Here is an 8,424-nt window from a genome sequence, read left to right as displayed (position 1 = left end):
TGCGTGTTGTCTGCGTAACAGTGGAAGTTAGAGGTGAAAGTGGCAATCACACGTGCCAAGGGAGCCATATAGACGTTGAAGAACCAGGGGGATAGGTTAGATCCCTGGGAAGCGCCACAGGTTGAAAGATCAATAGTCGAGAGAAAGGATCCGAGCTCCACCTGGGACGAGCAGTTTGAGAGAAAGGAGGTTAACCACGCCAGAGCCTGACCTGTGATTCCCAGGGTGTCACAGAGATGTGCGATCAGGATGTTGTGGTTAACTATATCAAAGGCAGAGAAGATGTTGAGGTGAATGAGGACAGAGGAAGTGTTAGTGTCAAGGTATGAGAACAGGTCTTCACGGGTATTCAGAAGAGCAGTTTCCGTGCCTCTGGATGCTCTAAAGCCAGACTGATGGTCGTGGAAGCAACCAATAGATTCAGTGTGGAGGGTCAGCTGGGAGATAACCAACTTCTCCAGGAGTTTGCCAAGGAAGGGGGTTCATAGAGATAGGGCAGTAGTTTGCTGGAATGGAGGGGTCGGCAGAGGGTTTCTTGAGCAGAGGGTGTAAAAGGGAGTTCTTAAGAGTAGTTGGGAAAACTCCAGTGGAAAAGGAGAGATTGCAAAGATCAGCCAAGGCTGGGGCGAGGGAGTAAATGTTGTCCTTAATGGTTTTGGAGGGGCAAGGGTCCAGCTATTTGGATCAAGCCTTCATGGACCGGACTTGTCTGGTGACCTCATCAGGTGTGACGGGTGAGAGAGTATAGAGTGGAATTGGAGGGGGGACCAAGAGAGGCTCGGGTGTTGGTACATGCTGTGGTGTGGAACAGATGGTGGAAAGGATGTCTTGGGTTTTTGTGATGAAGTGTGCAGCCAGGGCTGAGCAAAGGTCCTGGGTGGGTGTGACAGAAGAAGAGGCTGCTGCAGGATTGTCCAGTTCCTTACAGACTGAAAAGTTCAGCCGTGTTGCTTGATGCCGCGGAGATGCAGGCTTGAATGAAGACTCTTTTCTTGAAGCGGATGCAGAGTCCATATTGCCTTTGAAGGAGGCGGGCAGGCCAGTTTGTCGGAAGGTCCGCCCGATGAGTTCCATTTCCACTCAGCTGCCCTACACTTGCATTTAAGGGCAGCCAGATCGGAGTCGTACCAAGAGTTGCACTTTTTGGAAGGCGTCAGTCGGACCCTCATGACAGGGGTAGAATATCAAGAGTGTTGGAGATAGAGAGATTGAGGTTAGCGAGGGCTGTGTCAGGGTGGGAGTCAGCCACAGGGATGAGAGTAGGAGAGTAGGTGGAGGCAAAGGCAGCCACTGTCACTTTTGTCATGGGTCTGGTGACTTTGAAGCCGAGTGGCCATGCAGGGTGTGCCGCTCCAAGAGGAGAGGAGAGATTCAGGTGTGTTGAGAACAGAGAGTGGTCAGTCCAAGAGAGAGAGGTAGTGAGTGGGATGGAGAGAGGGATGTCTGTAGAGATGAGAGCATCCAAAGAGTGGCACGTGGTGTGCGTGGAGCTAGGGGGTAGGATAGAGAGGGAGAGAGAGAGTCACATAGGTTTCGGAAAGGTCCTGAAGAGTCAGGGGAGTCCAGATGGATGTTAAGGTCACCCATCAGGAGGAGTTGAGAGGAGGTGGAAAGAAGAGCGGAGGCCAGGTCAGCCAATTCCGAGAGGAAGAGAGTGGACTATCCTAGTGGCCGATAAACATTGGCCAGAAGGAGAGATGATTTAGGAGAGAGTGAAAGCCTGCAAACTAGGCACTCAAAGGAGGAGTAGGCCTAAGTAGGGATGATGGACACAGGTACCCATTCTGGGAAGATCAGCGCCACTCCGCCACCTTTCTTCTTTGGCCTTGGCGCAGAGAGGAGTGTGTCAAAGCTTGTGACAGAGCTATCCTTGAACCATGTCTCTGTGATGGTGAGCACATCAAGATCCATGAGTTTGCGGAGATTGCAGATGTCAGACAAGTGTTTGACAGCAGAGAGAGTGTTTGCGCGTGGCAATGTGGAGCAGCTTTCTATCTTTGAAGGTCTTTGCGGGGGGGCGCAGGGGATGGTGTCCCCCCACCCCGAGGGTCGCAAGAGAGCCAGAGGGATAGTAGAGAATAGCGGAGGAGCCAAGGCCGACAAGGAACCTGGGATAGTACGGCAAGGCAAGGGCACCTGCGCAGAGGAGGAGGAAGGCACAGTGGGCAACGGCACCTGTGCAGAGGAGGAGGAAGGCACAGTGGGCAATGGCACCTGTGCAGAGGAGGAGGAAGGCACAGTGGGCAAGGGCACCTGCGCAGTGGAGGAGGAAGGCACAGTGGGCAACGGCACCTGTGCAGAGGAGGTAGAAGGCACAGTGGGCAATGGCACCTGTGCAGAGGAGGAGGAGGAAGGTACAGTGGGCAAGGGCACCTGTGCAGAGGATGAGGAAGGCACAGTTGGCAAGGGAGCTTGTGCTGAGGAGAATGAAGGCACAGTGGCCAGGGGAGCCTGGCCGGAGGGAGAGGTGAGGTTAGAGAGGCGAGGGAGGAGTCTGTCAAAGAGAAGACGGTTGGGTTGGGGACCCTGAACCATGATGGTTCCATTGAAATAGACATTAATGATGACTCTGGAAATGGCAAAGAGGTCAAGGAGAACTTCCCAGCGAGTGCCGCCATTAATGGGAGAAGAGGCGATAGGAGAGAGAAAGCCGACAATGTAGCAAGTCCACAGGTCAGGTGCATTAACAAAGAAGAGTATGTCAGTGAGAGTCTGTCTGGGGGAAGCTGTGACATAGGTGTCTGCAATAGGAAGGCCAGGGTTGGGGCCCAGTATGTCCTTAAGTTTCTTCCAGCCAGATTTAGTGATAGGAGAGGGATAGGAGATAGAGAAGCAGTTAGAGAAGATAGGAGAGATAGATAGAGACATAGCTAACTGCAGTGGTGAGGAGGACACTTACCAGTCTGAAGTACTGAGGCCCAAGGAGGATGGATGGGAGGTGTGCAAGGGAGGGAGGGAGACAGAGGGTAGTACACACAGGTCCATTCACATTTTTTGCGGAGCAGAATGAAACACAATGCAGCCACTGGGCACAGTTAAGTTTGAGTTTAGCAGGACAGAATAAAAACACAATGCAGCCAATGGGCACAGCTAAGTTTGTGTTTAGTAGGACATAATGAAAACACAATGCAGCCACTGGGCACAGCTAAATTCGAGTTTAGCAGGACAGAATGAAAATACAATGCAGCCACTGGGCACAGCTAAGTTCGCGTTTAGCAGGACAGAATGAAAACACAATGCAGCCACTGGGCACAGCTAAGTTTGATTTTAGCGGGACAGAATGAAAACACAATGCAGCCACTGTGCACAGCTAAGCTCGATTTTTTAGAGGGTATTGAGAGTGGGAGTCCAGGTGGGATGGAGTAAGGGGTGGGACAGTCAAAGGTGTGGAGGCAGAGGATGAGTGCTTGGTTGAGGGAACTAACCTTCAGTTAAGTGGGAAATGTCCAGAATGTTTTTGCTTTTTTGTTTTTTTATTTTTGTTAATGGGCTCAGAAGGAGAGCAGGTTCTCCTCAGCCTCCAAGTGCTCATTTGGGGCGTTGAGGGGGACCCCCAGACCGGGAAAGCAGCGGACAGGGAGCAGACATGGCCTTAGCTGTGGGCCAGCTTCCACGATTGGCTGGGAAGTGAGGAGGGACAGCCAATCACAAGGGCTCTCGTGCAGGAACACAAAGAACTCCAGTGCTCGTGTGCAGGTCGGCCATTTTTGAATGGTCGAGGGACAGAAGAATTACAATGTGCCTCATGTAGATGTTGCAGGCACTCCGAGATGCAGATGGAATACAAATTGGATTAACACAACTGAGAGTAGTGCACACGAGCGATGATAACGCTCTCCATACGACAGTGCACAGCCCAAGTAGGCTTAGCGGATGATGTTGGTGCTTCTTCTGAGATATGTGGGATCAGCCACGTTATCGAGCCGCTTCAAGCTGCAGCCCCGATGATCTTGATGTCGCAGGGAAGAAAGGGACAGGCCACTGGCAGCAGAGACCTAGGAGTGGGCTTTTGGTGGGGGCCGGCGTTCGCCTGCCAGCTTCCACGATTGGCTGGGAAATGAGGAGGGACATGCAATCACCAGGGCTCTCATGCAAGAACAAGAAGCACTCCAGTGCTCGTGTGCAGGTCGGCCATTTTTGAATGGTCGAGGGACAGAAGAATTACAATGTGCCTCATTTAGATGTTGCAGGCACCTCATGGTGTTTGCTCAGCGTATATTCTGTTGCTATGCAAGCATTTGCACAGAAAAGTGTTTCAATCGCTGAGAGCTATTTTTCTCCTGCTTGAAGAGTAGAAGAGCCCGGTTAAATTGATACCGATAGCTACCATGAGCTCCTTAATGACTTCACATGCCACCTGGTGTCATTGGTTGTAGGTCAAAGGATCGACAACCAAAGGGTCGAATGGTCAAAGGATCGACACCAAAGAACCGAAAACCAAAGGATCACATTTTTTTTAGTTTTTTTAGTATATATATTATTTTTTTTTGGGGGGGCAATCCCCGTTTTTATGGTAAAAAACACTTTTTTTCACTAAACGAAAACCCCCAAAAAATATATATAATTAAAAAAAATGTGATCCTTTGGTTTTCGATCCTTTGGTGTCAATCCTTTGACCATTCGACCCTTTGGATTTGATCCTTTGACCAGACCCCGGTGCCATTCAAACATACTCATGGTATATTAGCTCTGTGTGTTTGGGGATTGCATGAAGGAGAAGGACAACCCATATAGAAGAGATATAAAGCAAAATGTGTCATATATAATGGACAAAGCTTATAGTTTGCTCCTGCTGATGGACTAAGGCCATTTCTGCAGGAGTTTCCTTTACTTTCATACCTGCAGGACCTTTAGCAGAAGTTGTGTCTTGGGATGAGCTCTTCCAAAAAATATTTCCATGTCCTTTAGAACTTCTTGGAGGGTCTCCATTGCTTTGGGGATCCTGCCCTGCTCAAGCAGCAAAATGCCCATTTCCATTAACTTCAGAGGATAGTTGGTGAGCATTACTGGGGCGTACAGTCTGTAGGGTTCCAAAGTTCTTGTGCCATGGTGCAGCGCTTCCGCCGGCAGGTTCAGAGTCACACAGGCTAGCATGGCACATTCAAGGATTTCAAGCTGGTAGACGTTCTCGTCGGGAGCCCCCACTGCATTTCTTGCAATCTGAGCCCTACACAGAGACAGACTTGCCGCCCACTGCTCGTTTTCTTGCAACTCTCGCACTTTGGATATCAAGGTCTTGGTCTCCTTTGAAGCCTCTTCGTTGCCTGCCAGCATCATTACATCGTTGTTCTGAGACATCGACGGCAGTCACACTCAAAGAAATACATGCGCCTCAAATGCTTCTGACGCTCTACAGTGGGCATGCAAGCTGCAATGTAGGAGATGGTCAGCTCCTCACCGGCCTGGATTTTCCTGATTGCACGGAGATGGAGGTGACGCCCCATAAAATGGCCAGAACAGTTCGGCTCACAGCTGTGGTTCAACAGAGACATGCTCGGGTACAAGCCAACCGCAGCGTGCAGCATTGCTTTGTTAGTGATGGTAAAACCATTGCAAGCCTCCTTAGCAAAGAAGTCAGCAATGTTTAGGTTGTCTGTCAAGTGCAAAGGGTCCAGGTTTTCTCTTCTCAGGTAGATTCGAAACATCTCTTCATATGCTTGAAAGTCCTTTTGATCTTCTCCGCTCAGATTTTCGAAATGTCCCTTAAGTTCAGCCATAGAATAGAGCTCTTCAGAAGGACAAGGGGACTTTCGGATCATCTTGAAAAGGATTCTGAAAATGAGTCTGAAAAGAGGGCTGTCAAATGGAGGGTCCTTTAGACATTTGCACTCGGTCTTGTGGTCCGGCCAGGCTAATACCTGGCACTGTTTGCTGCAATATTTGGCAAACTTGCAGCGAGAGCACCGAAGCAGGTGGTCTGTGGAGCAGAGGCAGGTCTCACAGACATGTCCGAATCCAGTCTTGCCGACGGTGTAGGCATAAGGCTCGGCGACATACAACTCCTCGCCTGGTATACACGGCGCAGTAGCCCGCAGGCCATTTCCTTTTCCGGGACTCTGGAACCGCTCTACCTTGCACGCCATCACAAACAGATACTCTCTAGTGATTCGTCAGGGGATGCACAGGGCGTGGACATGCACAGGATTGGAGCCTTCAGTTGTCAGTCTGCCGAAAAAGTGGATCCTTTAGTCTGATGTTGCCTCCATCGTGTCCTTTTATGGTTGACTTCGGGACAGTGAGGTAAAAGGACAATGGGTGATATGTTCGATGCAGTCTCTGGGAAGAAGAAAGAAAGCCAAGTCACCATAAAAATACAAATGGAAAGCAAAAAACAAGGGCACCTGCAGTGAACATTAGTTGACCAGTAAGCCGAGACTTACTACGAAGGCTCTGCCGAACAATGATAACACTTGCTTTCAAACAGAGCTTGCTACCTCCATTCTTGATGTGGTGTAGCACTAAACAGAGCTTCTGATTTTACTCACTGTAATGGTACTCTATCAGATGCATAAGAATGGAGAATAAATGGGCCATGCATCAGGGTGGCAACAGGTACAATGCTTAACTTTGAACTATGGGACTGGCTGTTACTATTGCAAACCAAGCGCTTATAACTAATGTGCTCATATGTTATACAACTGGGATTGCCCAATGGGAGACATTGGCTTTCTAGTAAAGGTTGAAATGCATGTAAACAAACACACACACACAGACACACAGCTGTTTCTGCGCTACAAGCGGTGTTGTCAGTGTGGGTGCAGCTGTTTGCTCAAACACAGCCTCATTGGAACATAGTGTGCTAAAGAGCTATGAGGAGGGGCAGACTGCACTACATGGAGGCCTTATCGTGGTGTTCTCATATACATGGGGCAGCATGAAGGTGTGGTGGTGGGTGGTGTCTTGTATTGCTGCCCTTGCTGTACCCATTGTGCATGTGCAGCTTTATTATTATTAATACAGTAGTTAATGAGCACAGACCTAGCTTCAGGAATCAACAGAGCGCTTTACAATCAGAGGGGGGAGAACATTGTGAGGGAAGCAGAGAAAAAGGGAGCGAGGAGCTAACAACACAGGAGAGCAGGCAATTGGTAGCAAGGGATCTTCTAGCAACCAGGGGAGGAGACAGTGGTGTGCAGATCACGCAGCCTCAGGTAGGGTGGGAAGTGGAGGGTTTGTGGACCTAGGGGTCAGAGAGGAACCATTCCTTGAAGAGGAGAGTCTTGAGCACTTTACAGAACTGTGGGAGCGATGAGGCAAGTCTGATGTTGACGGGGAGGAGGTTCCAGAGTCTTGGGGAATAGACAGAGAAGGCCTGTCTTCTTGTTCTTTCCTGCACCGGCAGATTTCCAGTCTGCACATGTCCATGCCACTACTGCCTCTTGAGAGTAAAGCATACACTCATGGGGAAAAATTTAAAGTTGCAAGCCACTAGCCAGACATACAAATTATTTTGCCACCTCAATTCTATACATTGACACCACACCATTTCATACACGCCACGTCAATAATCACTAGCTAGTGGCAAGTGCAAATATTGCGCCCTGTATACTGATATTAACTGTTCTGTATCTGGGGTTTGTAAATGGAGCTTGCACTTCTTCAGTCTGTACTCTACAGGTAAGAGGTAGCAGTGAAAGGCTGTGCGTGAATTTGTGTTTGTTGGACGCATGCACTTGTGTTGTGTACCATTGTGGGACTTGGACTACTGCTACCTGCACTGTATCTGCTTCAACCTATTAACGAGGTCAAGACTAGATTACTGAAATAAAGGACCTCTTGTTTGCTATTGAGGGTGGGGGCAATACCTCTACAAAGAAAGTAATGAAACCAAATTGCATTGTTGCAGGCATTGACTCAGAGATACATATCATTGGAATTGCTGAGGATACTCCAGTAAAAGAAAAGATGGCCAGGGGCCGAGGGTAACCCTGCTCAAGGGCAGCCGGTTGGGCTATTAAAGGAATCCCTAGATGTATACGAGACAAAAAGAAGGACACACCAAGAGGTGGGAAAAATATCTCCTACCCGTAGGGAGTATAAATATGGAGACCAGCAGCATGCCATGTGTCATTGAGTACTGTGCGAAAGTAGCAAGTGTGAGTGCTCCATTGGAAGTGAATAGATAATCTGCCACTCAAGAATTGCGCCACACTTGTTAGTTCAATATTTTCAAAAGAACATTTCTTTTTATTCCTTATTTGCCCTTTGAATTCTTGTTGACACGTGTTTCGGCTACTCAAGAGCCTTTCTCAAAACAGAACAGGGCTTGATTAGGTACATATCTTATTCTATTAGCACAATTATTATGTAATGTTCAAAACATTTTTGTATTCAAAAAGGTTTAGGTAAGAAAAAAAGGGTAAAGAAGAAAAGAAAGAGATAGGAAAAAGGGGGTTATGCAATATTAAGTCACATGTATTTTGA

The 8,424-nt window shown here is 48.6% G+C and overlaps 1 pseudogene; it reads right to left on the bottom strand.

Moving 5' to 3' along the window:
- Positions 1-4,672: 4,672 nt before the first annotated feature.
- Positions 4,673-6,264, bottom strand: LOC138520082 (histone-lysine N-methyltransferase SMYD3 pseudogene; annotated as a pseudogene).
- Positions 6,265-8,424: the final 2,160 nt, after the last annotated feature.

Source organism: Ambystoma mexicanum, chromosome 13, assembly GCF_040938575.1.
Source record: "Ambystoma mexicanum isolate Mex_15411 chromosome 13, UKY_AmexF1_1, whole genome shotgun sequence".
NCBI classification, from domain to species: Eukaryota; Metazoa; Chordata; class Amphibia; order Caudata; family Ambystomatidae; genus Ambystoma; species Ambystoma mexicanum.
The sequence above is the reverse complement of the archived record's forward strand: the minus strand, read 5'-3'. Positions and strand labels throughout refer to the sequence as shown.